This window comes from Ursus arctos, unplaced genomic scaffold, assembly GCF_023065955.2.
Source record: "Ursus arctos isolate Adak ecotype North America unplaced genomic scaffold, UrsArc2.0 scaffold_26, whole genome shotgun sequence".
NCBI classification, from domain to species: Eukaryota; Metazoa; Chordata; class Mammalia; order Carnivora; family Ursidae; genus Ursus; species Ursus arctos.
The window spans coordinates 37504610-37517958 of record NW_026622941.1 but is presented as its reverse complement, the minus strand read 5'-3'; the positions used below and the strand labels follow the sequence as shown (position 1 = coordinate 37517958).

General features: G+C 40.4%; 1 long non-coding RNA gene across 2 annotated transcripts in view; it reads right to left on the bottom strand.

Moving 5' to 3' along the window:
* Positions 1-9268, bottom strand: part of LOC123001250 (uncharacterized) — a 69764-nt gene extending 60496 nt beyond the window's left edge. For both annotated transcript variants that reach the window (XR_006409892.3, XR_006409891.3), the window contains exon 1: positions 1992-9268. This is a non-coding gene — a long non-coding RNA (uncharacterized LOC123001250). The remainder of the gene's footprint in view (positions 1-1991) is intronic.
* Positions 9269-13349: the final 4081 nt, after the last annotated feature.

The following is a 13349-nucleotide window of genomic DNA, read 5'->3' as shown; positions in this document are numbered from 1 at the left end:
TTCTCAAAAATGAATTCACAAGCCAATATTTAAAAACCTCAAGCATCAAAAGTCATCATGAAGAGGCAGACCTCAGGAAAGTTCAGAAAATTGTTAGGTAAAGACTACAAAATATATATATTTAAAAGAAATAAGAGATGAATTGAAATCAAAGCATGGTCCAAGATACCATAATAATATTAGACATTTAAACTAGAACTTATAGAAGTGAGCAATGTAGGAATGGATAAAATATTCAAAGGCTGGATTAAACAATAGACTAGCTATGGCTGACAAGAGGATTCATGACCTAGAATATAAATCTAAGGACATTAAAAAAGGGCGCCTGGGTGGCTCAGTCAGTTAAGCATCTGCCTTGGGCTCAGGTCATGATCCTGGGGTTCTGGGATCGAATCCCACACCAGGCTCCCTGCTGGGGGGGGGGAGGTCTGCCTCTCCATCTCCCTCTGTCCCTCCCCCGACTTGTGCTGTCTCTCTGTCTCTCAAATAAATAAAATCTAAAAATAAAAAAAATTTACATTTTAAAAAAAGAAGTCACCAGAGAGAAATAAAAAAGTTGGAAAATAGAAAAGAGAACTTAAGAGGTACAAAAGTGATCATGAGAAGATACAGGGTAGGTCCAGAAAAAGTTCTGGGAGGTTTGAGGGCAGGGAGGTTTGAGAAGAGGAAATATTGTGAAATGTTTTCAGAAAGTGATAAAGACAAAATGATCCGATTCAGAAGGCATGATGAATACAAAATAAAATAAAACCAACCTAGGCAGTTGCATAAAACTCACAGTCAAAGGATCAAAAAGCCAATCTGAGGGGAATAAAGGAGTATTTGTAAAATAACAATTAGACTGACAACAGACTTCTCAAAGCAATAGGAGAAAATAGAATAGGAGCAGTAACTTTATCCACATCCTGAAAGAAGCTGTCAACATGGATCTTTATACTCCACTAAATTATTGATCAAAAACAAGACCTTTTTCGATAAATGAGTCTGAGCTTTCCACCAACAGACCCTCATTTCTAAAGGAGATAATTCAGGAACAGAGAGACTGAACACTAAAGGGAGAAATGAAGTATAAGAAGGAAGATGAGCAAAGAAACTGGTAAACATGCGGGAAAACATAAAAACCTTAGCCATATAACTCATGATTATAACATCAGGATTACTACCTTATGGATGTAAACGAGAAAGAGCGAAAACACTCGATGACAGGGGTGCAGTCAGTTAAGCCACTGACTCTTGATTTCGGCTCAGGTGGCGATCTCAAGGTCATGGGATGGAGCCTGGCATTGGCTCAATGCCCAGTGGGGAGTCCCCTGGAGATTCTCTCCCTTTGCCCCTCTACCCACTCACTCTCGCTCTCACTCTCTCTCTCTCTCAAATAAATAAATCTTTAAAGAAAAACACTGGATGACAAAAACAAGCATAACTAGACGTAGGTAATAAAAACGAAACTGTTCTACGGTCCACGTCATATTCAACATAACGTAAAGGATCCCCATCAACTCAATAAGAAAAATGCTGCAGCCCATAGAAAAATGGGCTTAATAGAAAAAAAGCAAGTGGACGCTTCACAATACGAAGAGATCCAGATGACCAGCAAATTTATGAAAAGATGTGGCACTTTATGATTCACCAGTAAAATGCAAATTAAAGCCGCAATCTAATCCCACCAGAAAGTTAAGTGACGATCAAGCATTAGTGAGGATGTGGAACACAGAGCTTTCCTAGACTGCTTGTGGAAGTGTAAATCAGTACCAATCCCCAAACCACTCTGAAAGACCCCTTGGTAATATCTACTCTAGTTGTACATACTCAAATCCTACGATCCAGCAATTCCACTTCTGGGTACATACTCAACAGAAATGTGTCCATAGGTTACAAAGGATGCGTGCAAGAAGGTTCATAGAACCAATCATCATAATCAGACCAAACCGGAAATAGTCCAAGAGTCCATAAACAATAAAACGCTTAAATAAACTGTGGCATATCCATACCGTGGAATGCTATCCAACAATCCGAACAAAGGGGACAAGGCTCGCAAACATAATGTTGACTGAAAAGAGTCGGACAAAAATAACTACCAGCTGGATAATCATTAACATAAAGTTCAAAAGTAGGCAAAAGTTACTCTTTACTTTTAGAAGTTATGTTCGTCATTATGCTTTGGATAAGAGCATGGTAGGAGGTATAAAAGAGCACGAAGTGGGCTTTGGCGATTTTGGTAACGTTCATAATATTTACCTGGGTGCTAGTTAAACAGTTTGTGAAAATTCGCTGAGGCATATACTTATAAATTGTGTAATTTTCTGCATTACACTTCAATAAAAATGTATTTTTAAAATTGCCTTAATAAACACCAGCCACGGGGCGCCTGGGTGGCACAGCGGTTGGGCGTCTGCCTTAGGCTCAGGGCGTGATCCCGGCATTATGGGATCGAGCCCCACATCAGGCTCTTCCGCTATGAGCCTGCTTCTTTCTCTCCCACTCCCCCTGCTTGTGTTCCCTCTCTCGCTGGGTGTCTCTCTCTCTGTCGAATAAATAAATAAAATCTTTAAAAAAATAAATAAATAAACAAACACCAGCCACAAAAAGTTAGAAAAGGTAATTTTTTAAAAGGTACCATTTACAAGTGTACGTTTCCCAGGAATGTAGCTATCCAAAATGTTAAGACCTTTGTGGAGAAAATAATAAATTTGAATTAAGAAACCTCAAAAATGACTGGAAAAATGGAGAGAAAAAAAGTGTCATGAGTAAGAAGACATAATGATGTTGCTTTTTTCCAATGTTATGTATAGTTAATGTATAATTCTAATCAAAGTCCCAAATTTGTTGGGGGTGGTAGAGGACTTGAAAAGTTGATTCTAAAATTTAGGAAGAGGGTCAAAGAGCCAAAAATGGCCAAGTCAATTTTGAAGAACAAAGTGGGAGGGGTTTTTCATACCAGCTACTAAACTTTATATAAAGCTATGGTAGTCAAGACAATGTGGTATCAACACAGGGGGACAAACAGACCAATTGGCCCATACCTAGGAAAAGGCCCCGGCCCTGCATTGAAAGATCAATCACAGTATGTTTTAAACTAAATAAAAGATTCAAGGAATATATATACCAAATGTGACAATTCCTTGCTTTAATAAAAAATTTCAATTAGCTAACCAACTATCTCAATAATTTCAAGCAAGAGGGCTGCTATACCATACCTGTTGTCTGGGCTGTAAATGTAAATTGAAAACAGTATATTCTGGGGCACCTGGGTGGCTCAGTCAGTTAAGCATCTGCCTTAGGCTCAGGTCATGATCCCAGGGTCCTGGAATCGAACCCCATGTCAGGGTCCCTGCTCAGTGGGGAGCCTGCTTCTTCCTCTCCCTCTGCCACTCCCCCCTACTTGTGATCCCTTTCTCTCAAATAAGTAAATAAAATCTTAAAAAAAAAAAAAAAACAGTATATTCTGAACCCATTTATTGAATACCTCACATGAGCCAGGATTTGTAGAAAACACAGGGGACAAAAAGAAACTTTGGCTATGGTCCTTACCTTCAGGGAGCCCATGTGATAGTGTACACCTGACGTCCTCATGATTAACTAAAGACATTCTCTTTCTGCTCTTGTAGATGGATCGCTTTAGGAAAACAAGGCACAGAGTAATTGAAAGGCGAAGTAGACCCATTTCTTAAACAAATTGCTCCCTCCATTCTACTTCTAATTTGCAAGCAAAAGCATTGCACCCCTTTAGGGAGGATCCTTCCAAACCCCCTAGGCTTCCCCAGTCATCCTTCAGATACTTTAACCACAGATGACTTCGAACCTCTGATGCCCGTTCTTCCCATAACGTCCTCTCTGGATGGCTGCCCTGGATGCTGGCAATTTTTTCCAGCTGTTAGTGGATCATCCTGCGGCTTCAGCCATCTTCCTCCTTCAAAGTCCCGGATCTCTTGGGAACCTTTCCCAAACCATCTCCCCCAGAGGACCAAAAGCACTTCAAATTATGAGAAAGGGAAGAGGGGGAGAGAGTGACTGCAAATACAAAGTGTTTAAAATAAAACCATCGGCCACTAGCGATCGGTTGGCAAAAGCAAATTCATTCCATCAGTGCCGAATAAAGACACTTTGATAAGCATTGTTACCATCTGTTGAGCCGTCTTTATTCAAATTACTTTTCATTATGCAGACGGGTGACCTTAGAGAACCAGAGCCCTAGACACACCACTTCAGTTATTTCGATCCCTTCACCCTTTGGCGCTCCCACAGCCCCCACTCCTTGGCACGCGTACCGAGCACATGGCTCAGGAGCGGTTACTATGCTCGAGCGGTCTCTCCACATTATGTTATCATTTCAGCTAAACCAAAAATGAAGTCACCTGGGATTTCGATTCAGTTGGCAAAATACTACGTGTACAAAAAACCATATCTAAAGAGGAACAGGAACAAATTCAGAGAAGTAAAGAACCATCAGAGCTTTTCCTCTATTTGGATTTTACTTCCTATGGCTAAAAGCCTGAGATGGTACCCCTTTTAACCCTCTTTTACTCTTTAACTTCAAGATATTCTTTTTACGCCATCCCCAGTGTGTGTGTGTGTGTGTGTGTGTGTGTGTGTGTGTACCTGGTCCATGCCTACTAACTATTTAGACGAGTATGCTCATATTTCACAATTTTAGGATTCTTTTAATGAGCATTTAATACAGGCCTATTGAAATCCCAAGAATCAAACAAGAGTAACAGCAAGATTATTCCCAGAGTACACTGTTAGTTGGTGAAATACACATAAAGAGGGAATTCTAATTGTTGGATACTTCCTGGTAAAATCAAGAAAGTGCCAGCCTCAAAACTTGCAGAATGGGTGTCAACAGCTAGGAAGAAAATTCTAGAGCCCAAAAAGGACTATTGTATTAAGAAACACTGAATTCTCATAAACTGCTGGTGGGAGGGTAAACAGCTACATCCATTTTGTAAACTGTTGGCGTCATGTGTTAAAATATATAGCATTTCCACTCCTAGATCTATGCCAATGTATACATGCACATGTGTACCAAGAGATGTTTACAAGACTGTCTACCATGGCATCATTCGTAATGAAATAAAATGGAAACCATCCAATTGTCCATCAACTGGAGAATGCATAAATAAAATAAATAAATAAATAAATAAATAGTCTGTAATGAATAGTCATAATAAAATAGTCGTATAATGAATCTTAGCAATAAAAGTGAACAAACCATGTTACATAATACAAAGATGTATATCACAGCATCATGATGAGCAAAGAAAGTTAGAAACGAAGGAATACGTACTGAATGTTTCCATTTATATAAATACCACAAACAGGCACAACGAATCATGATAAACTACTGAAATTAGGAGCGATGGGGCAGAGACAGTGCCTGGGAAGAAGCACCTGGTGATTCGTGGGTGCTTGACATTGTTCTCTTTCTTGACTGGCTAGTGGTTTCATGCATGTGTGCTCTGGGATCATTCATTCAGCTCTACATTCATGTAATAGGCATTGCTTCTTCAATAAAATATTTTAAAAGAAGTAATGATACCTCCCCAGTACTTCTGATGTGCAAAGGAGGCATTATGTGAAAAATACCAACAATTCCAAGTCAAAAAGAGATTCAGAAGAGTTTGAGTATGAAGTTTTTGGAATATCTCAAGCAATTTATTTGGCTTATATGTTCCTCTTTATATAAGCACAAGAGGGATATATGACTCAATTCTCTATGTAAATGATGCTTAAAGAGCTCTTTTATTAAACATCAATTTAAAATTCTAAGTACTAAGGAAGCATAGTGGCACAGTTTAATTGACAGTTTTTACCCTCAGCGGTACACAAAATAATGGTGTGTTTTACCATGCATGGCTACTTAGATGGGGTGAAATATATTATAAAGGTGATTGTCTAGAAATTGAGTTTGTCTAATCGCAAGGATTTGAACCCAGTGAAATTAGGGAGCTGGCACAGCGTAAAGAAATGTCTAAGCAGTGACCACGTACCTGTAAAGCTGAGTCAATGTCAGCCGTAAATAATGTAATCCCAGCGCGTCTTCACTTGTACGGTGATTAAGGAAAATGACAGTTAAGCATAAAGTCCAAGCAGAGAGAATAGGAGTTTAGAAGACGGATTGAAAGAGAGCTGCATAGCTTCTGTCAGTTTTTCATTTCAAGTTAGCCTGGGGGAGTTGTTCACCTCAAGTCTCCCAATTTGGGCTACTTGCAAGTACTGGTTATGAGTATCAACCAAATATCTGTATATTCCCAACTCCCACTAGTACTTTGTTTCTAAGTTATTTGTGCGCCTGTATTCTCTCCCCTACCTGACCATAAGCAGGGATGGTCATAGTTCTCTGGCATCTTCTACGGCACCCAGCGAGCGCTTAGATATAATAGGCAGTCCATCAATATCCCCTGAGCAAACACTTCTGCATTGCCACCTTTACATTCAAATGAGTATGATCCAAATGGTTTTTGCCAAAGATGTCAAGAGGAAGCTGAAGAGCTCCTATTTGTAATTCACCTTCATTGATCCTAAGCACCTGAATTATATTCCTGTAACACCTAGCTGAAACCTATCTCCCCCGTTCATCGTATAGCTATGGCCAGGGTGAAGGTGTAGGCTTTCATGCATAGTTCAGGGACTCTTGGCCTAGGACTCCCGGTCTCTTACAAAGTCCCTACCACCACACCAGTATTTCTGGGCATTTCCAGTAGGTGGCTCACCTACGCTCAGTAACAAATCCAGTCTCCCTGACTGCTACTGCCTCTCTTTGCATCTTCCAGCCAACACTATGCTCGCTGGGTGCTCCCTCCCCTCTCATAGAACGGATACCTATGTTTCAGAGTGTTCTCTCGCAAAGAAGGTAGATCACCTCTGCCATATTCTGTTAAAGAACTATACAGGCCAAGCTGCCAGTGCACTCAAGTCTCAGAATTTAGAGAAACAGCCCTTTCAATCTTACTCTGCCCACCCCCCCCCTCACAATAGTATCTGGGTATCCTTCCTCTGGGGTCTGGGCTTAGAGAAGAATCCCAAAATGCACTCAGAGATGTCATGAAAATTGTCCTCCCTTTGGACTTGATAGGGTCCCTGGAAAAGAGTCTGTTCGGAACTTTTTAACAAAGATTCTTTAGTATCCCCGAACTGTCACCTAAATTATATACAGGCCCATGTTTAGGCAATAGGCTTGAGCCATGAAAACCTGAGTATGGTAAAAGGGCCCACGGTGACCACAGGGCTGAGTGCAAACAGACTCATCAGGCGACCCACCTCAAAAGAGCCATAAGCCCTAGCTGACCAGTGGGCTGCTTACAACCGGGCACAGGTCCCAAGAAAGGAAAATTCCATACGTTCCCATACCTGTCACTTCCCCCCTTTACCTACAGAGCCCTGCCCCCACCACTGCCTCCTGGCAGAGTCTCTCCTTTGCTGCCCTGTGCGCTGCTCCCTTGCAGCGTTTTCAATAAACTTCTATCTCCTTTGTTCAGCCTTGGGTGAATTCTCTCACCACGCGCAACGCTGGCCTCCACCCCATCGGGTCGTCCCACAAATTAGTTGAGCCAGTAATCCTTAAATATACAGCTGGATGGGGAAACTTGACTCTAAATTAGCGATTTCAATTGGAGTGTTTTGCTTGAAATACCAAAATGACTTTTGTTTCTATGTATTTGGAGGCCTGGCAGGTTACCTGTGCCAGCGTGGCCCAGCCTGTGAATGCCTGGCTACTCGAGCTGGGTGGGAACTGGCCCGTGATTAGAAAACCCGAAGGCCATTTTCCTGGACAGCTGGGAGCATCAGGACAGGGCCGCTACTGCTGCTCTTGCTAAGTCACTTGGGAGTCTTTTGCTTGAGTTTTGCTCGTGCCTTCCAAGTGCATGCTTTCTGGGTAAAAGCCCACTCGTACGGATCTGCACGCAGTTTCTTTTCTTCAACCAAAAAAGTCAGTGTGTATTCAGAGTTATACACCGTTCCTTACTGGATCTATCTTCTTTGCCTGACCTCTCCAGGAGGCTCCTCGGCCCCCGTAGAAACAGACTTGGCTTGGGAAGCCATCGCCTGCTTTGGCAGGCACGCCCAGGCATGACAGAACTCAGGAGTGGACGCGGTTTATACCAGAGCTATGATCCTCTCCTCGGTGAGTCAAGACATGATATAGAAGGGCATTTCCAGTAGGCGGTTATTTCAACTAGCTGATTTCCTATCAACTATTATATTCAAAATACACTTCAACGACATCATTCCATGTTAGAAATGCATTAAGAAGTCAAAAGTATCACAAATGCCACAAAATATTAAAAATTTCTCTGATAATCTAGGGATTATTCTATGACAAGGTAGCTTTCTGCCTCATTTTTGGCAAAGCATATTTTTCAGGTCAAGAAATTAATATCTGCTGTTGGCAATATTCCATGAGAGAGACTTGCAATGGATAAACACTATGATTTACGTGGCTCTGAAGTCGCTCATACTTACACAGATATACACATCGTGAGTTAAATATGGTTTTTGAATTGAGGCCCATAATGACTTAGATGAATGAAGACTGTGTGGAAATCATGAAAAGCTCAAGAAGGAGGATTGAAGCAGTGCTCACAGAGCTGTGTACATGAGGCTGCACGCGCCATCCTTATGTTTAATATTGTTTACTGTTCTAGAATGATAGTCGAACGCCATGTGTTTCAGTGGGTTAAAGCGTTATAGCAGATTATACAGTAAATCTACCAGCACCATTAGTCAAGAAATTAAGCAGGAATTAGATATGGTAAGCATACAAAGGAGGGCTGCTCTGAAATGTGGCCCTAAGAGACGAGAGTTTTTTATTGTGTTTTTAAATTGGATTTTCTAAGCCCTCAAGTCAAATGAATTGACCCTCTACTCCCCTCTGCTGGAAGCGATTGGTACTTTTAGACCAACAGTGGCCTGAAATATGGATTAAAAAATCCCCTTGCTGAGGCGTGATAAATTATTTTGAGAATTCCAATATTCTCGTTTTGCTTTCAACTATAATTTGCCGATGCTTATTATCTTGATTTCATAATTTCTTCATAAACTCTGGGAAAGCATTGAACAATTCATCTCTGACTACAATTCTTATTAAAATTACATATCGAAGAAAAGATAAAAATTTTTAACTCTGATTATATGAGTACACTGAGAATTCACTTAACTTTTTTCGGTTACTGTACTAGCTCGAGATACCATGTTATGATTCATTCGTTTTAAAGGCTTCACCTAAGGACCTCAAACAGCTTTATAGATGTATTTAACTGAGCATGCCATTTCCCTTCCCCTTCTTGCCCTCTGCCTCCCATTTCCCCATTCTGCCCTCATCCCTCCTACCTTTGCCACCCCCAAGGTCAGTTTCTATGCACCTTTCCGACCAGTGACCACCACTCTGAATCACTTCTAAGTCAAGTGGAAAGGACAGGTTAACGTCTTAACTAAATTCATTAGAGAGAGAAAAAAACTCGGCGCCAAACCATAAACAGCTTGGTTGTGTTTACAAATTATAACCTGAGAGCATTTCGGGTAATTCTATGAAAATGTTGTATAAAGAAAAGGTGATCCAGGACTAAGACCTCCATTTTTATCACTTCATTTCAAACAAGCCCCTTGTGACAGTCCATGGCCTACAACGGCCCTTCCGGACCTCTGAGTAAGGACTAACGTAGAGCTTTGCTCGGTCACCAGCTCCTCTTTCATGGCACTTTTGGCGTCTTCTTGACCTTGTGCTGCACACAGCCAGCCTCCTTGCTTCAGCCGAGTCGGGGTGTAAGCACTAGGCCCTAGCAGTGCAGACTCAGAAGCCTACACAACGAGTTGCTCCTTTAGCCAGCATATCCAGCAGGATGTCTGCTTAAAAGTACGCTCCGGGGTGCCGGGGTGACTCAGTTAAGTGTCTGCCTTTGGCTCAGGTCATGATCTCGGGGTCCTGGGATTGAGCCCCAAGTTGGGGCTCCCTGCTCAGCAGGGAGTAGGCTTCTTCCTCTCCCTCTGCCTCTCCCCCCCAACCCCAACTCGTGCTTTCTCTCTTTCCATCAAATAAATAAACAAAATATATTTTTTAAAAAGTACGCCTCTTCTAATCCTCCTCCCCCAGAGCACTGCCAAATACTCTGGCTTTGACTAATCGTTGTATGTACAGAGTGTTCATGACTAAAAGACTTTATTTTAAAGATAGGTTATATGATATAGAATTAAGTTAATGAGATTAACCTACCCAGGTGGCTTTAGTGGAATTAGCTCTATTACTTAATAGTCACATATTGTTTTGACTGATCTCAAATTATCTCATTTAAACTCTTAATGCTTGGGATGAGTAGGGTGGTTCAAAGACCGTAAATGTTCCCTCTGAAATTCGACCGCGATTCTGGAAAAGGGCTGTGCATGCTACGCTCATGTTTAAAATGTCCCAGGGAAAGGCAATAAACAGTTTAATGCTAAGATGCAGCTTAAAGCTACTCTGAAAATTTCAAGACTTTATAACTATTACTTGTCCCTAGTTAGAAAGATATTAATTTCTAATGATTTCTACTAGAGGCTAGAATAAGAAACTTCTTTTAAAAAAATGGAGACCTTGATTTGTTTTGTTTTGTTTTGTTTTGTTTTGTTTTGTTTGAGGATATAGTTCTTATTCTCATGCGAAAAATCCATGTCTGGTCCACGGCAAAGCCCTTATGTAATAAAAAGTGTTCCTCTGTGGGCACCGCTGCCGTCTCTCAGCAGCCCCTCCTGAGCAGTAAGCACCTAAAGGTCACCCATTCCTCTGAAGAATGGCTCCTAAATGAGTTCACTTCACGGAAATTCATTCTCCACATTACCGTCAGAACACCCTCTCTGAAACGCAGCTTGGTCCTGTCAGTCCTGTTGAATTCCTTCAGCAGCTCCCTCTTGTCCATACCTACCTTGTTCACCTATATTTTTAGCACCTTGTGGTGTTTCTCACACATACCCATGTTGGATGGACGCAGGGATGGGAAGATGGATGGAAGAATGGAGGGATGGACAGGAGGATGGACGCGGAGGTCAAAGAGGGAGTGGATTCAACTGGCAGACCTCCAGCTTCACACAGGATTTGGCTCTAGCTGCTGTGGAGCCCCTCCCCAACTCCCCACTAAAACGAGCATAAAGAAAGAAAAAGATGAAAACTCACAACACCGTAAGCTAGTATTTAAGAGCAATCTAATTGTGTTCAGAAAAATACACCCAAGTTTTCTTCCTAACAGAATTAGACTTCACGTCATGAAAGAGTCCGCTTGAGACAAGCAGACACATCCCTACCAAATCGAAGTCCGCGAACAAGGTATTCAACTCAAGTTCAGCAGGAAGAATTGCAGGGAGGAGGAGAAATAAATTAATAAAGATAAGGGCAGATTTGGATTAGTTAGCCTAAAGTCAGCAGACTAACTAAACTGTATACTAATAAATCCAAGAGTTGGTTCTCAAAAAGACTGATAAAATAATTATAACTTGATGGCACTGATCATGAAATTGGAAACAAACTAGATGTCCATCAACATCAGAATGAATAAATGTATCATGTTCTCTGCGTACAACTGAAAACTAGACAGTAATAAACCTGAAAAGTCTACAGCTGCATACAGCAACACACTTGGAGCTCAAAAATACTGTGCTAGGCAAAGGATGCCAGGCAAAAAAGAACGTGTATTCTACGCTTCCATGTATAAGAACTTCAAAAATGGACAAAATAATCTGAGGTGTTAATAATCAGAACACTGGCTACCTTTGGGGAGAACGGTTAACTGTCATTGCTGCATGTATCTCTATAGGGAGGTTCTTGAGATGCTGGTAATATTCTATGTCTTGGCCTAGGTGGTTACATGAGTCTGTTCAGTCTGCTTTAATTCATCACGTGATACACTTTGATTGATGTACTTCTCAATATATGTTATATTTCAATTAAAATATGTTTTAAAGTAATCAAGAACAGAAAACCTTTTAAGGACAAAATATATATAGTGAAGAGAAAATGTCAAAATATTAGTAATGTAAATAGCTAATATACTTACTATATGCATAACATTATGCTAAGCACCTTGTAACATATTTACCACATGACAGACCTATGCGATGCCCACTTATTAGCCCTATTCTACAAGTGAGGCAAATGATCCTTGGGATAGATAAGTAACCGCTGGAAGTCACATGGCTCAAAGCCCACGTCCTCAAACACCGTTGTACACTGCTTCAGAATAAGCCAATTCCCAAGACACAAACTAGTGCGTAGTTACCACACGCTGTGTGAATTGTTCTAGACATGGTTTTCAAACTTTTGGATTTCACAAACCATGAAAGCTAAAGCTAAAACTTGGAGAAACTAACATGGCATTACCAGCTTTCCATTTTTCATAGCAGAAACATTCTTTTTTATTATAACTTATCGTCACCATCATTTTGTAAAAGAATAAAAATTCCAGCATTGACAATATAACATTGTATGTCAACTATACTTCAATTAAAAAAAACTTTGAGAACATGAGAAATACATAATCTCAGGATTAAGGACTATCATTTAAATTAAATTAAATCAAATTAGGTTTTTAAACCCATGACATTTTCCTTATTTTTCTCATACTAGGGACTTATGAGAACTTTTCTGTGGACCAGCATTTGGAATACACTGTTTATTAGGGGTTGGGGACGGGGGCTATCCCCAACACATTTGTGATAACCTTAATATCCTAATCTGAGAAAGATAAAATACACCAACATAACAAATGAAAGCAGACACAAGTTCTAAAGGAACAATTAAGCCGATAGAATCCAGGCTTACGTTAAAATAATAATTAACATGTATTTCAGGAATTTCAGGTTTATTTCAAGAATGTAAAATAGTTTCATCCCAGAAATGCAATCAATATAATTAGCCAATAATATGGTTGCATCAGCCAGCCATTGCTACAACAATGCTGAATAACAGACCATTATATAATCTCGGCGGCATGCAGTAATAAGCTTTGTTCACGTGTAAGGGGAATGGCTGGAGGTTAGCTGATCTAGGCTAGCCTCAGCCTCAGAAGCTCCCATGTCTCTTATTTTCTTTGGACCAGTGGACTAGCAAACGCTTATTCTTCTTAATATAATCATCTCAGTAAATAACAAAATATACATTTGAAGGAAAAAGTCCGTCCCTTTTAGCAAACTAATTTAAGAAAGATATTTTTCCATTACGATAAAGAAAGCCTATCTTGATTTTAGCCATTATCACACTCAGTTCTAAGATACTAGATCATTATTACATTTTCAGTAAAAAAGTAAAAAACAATAAAACAATACAAGTTATCCCTCACTCAACACGGAAAATACCAGCCAACTCAACAAGAAAAGTAAAAGAAAAA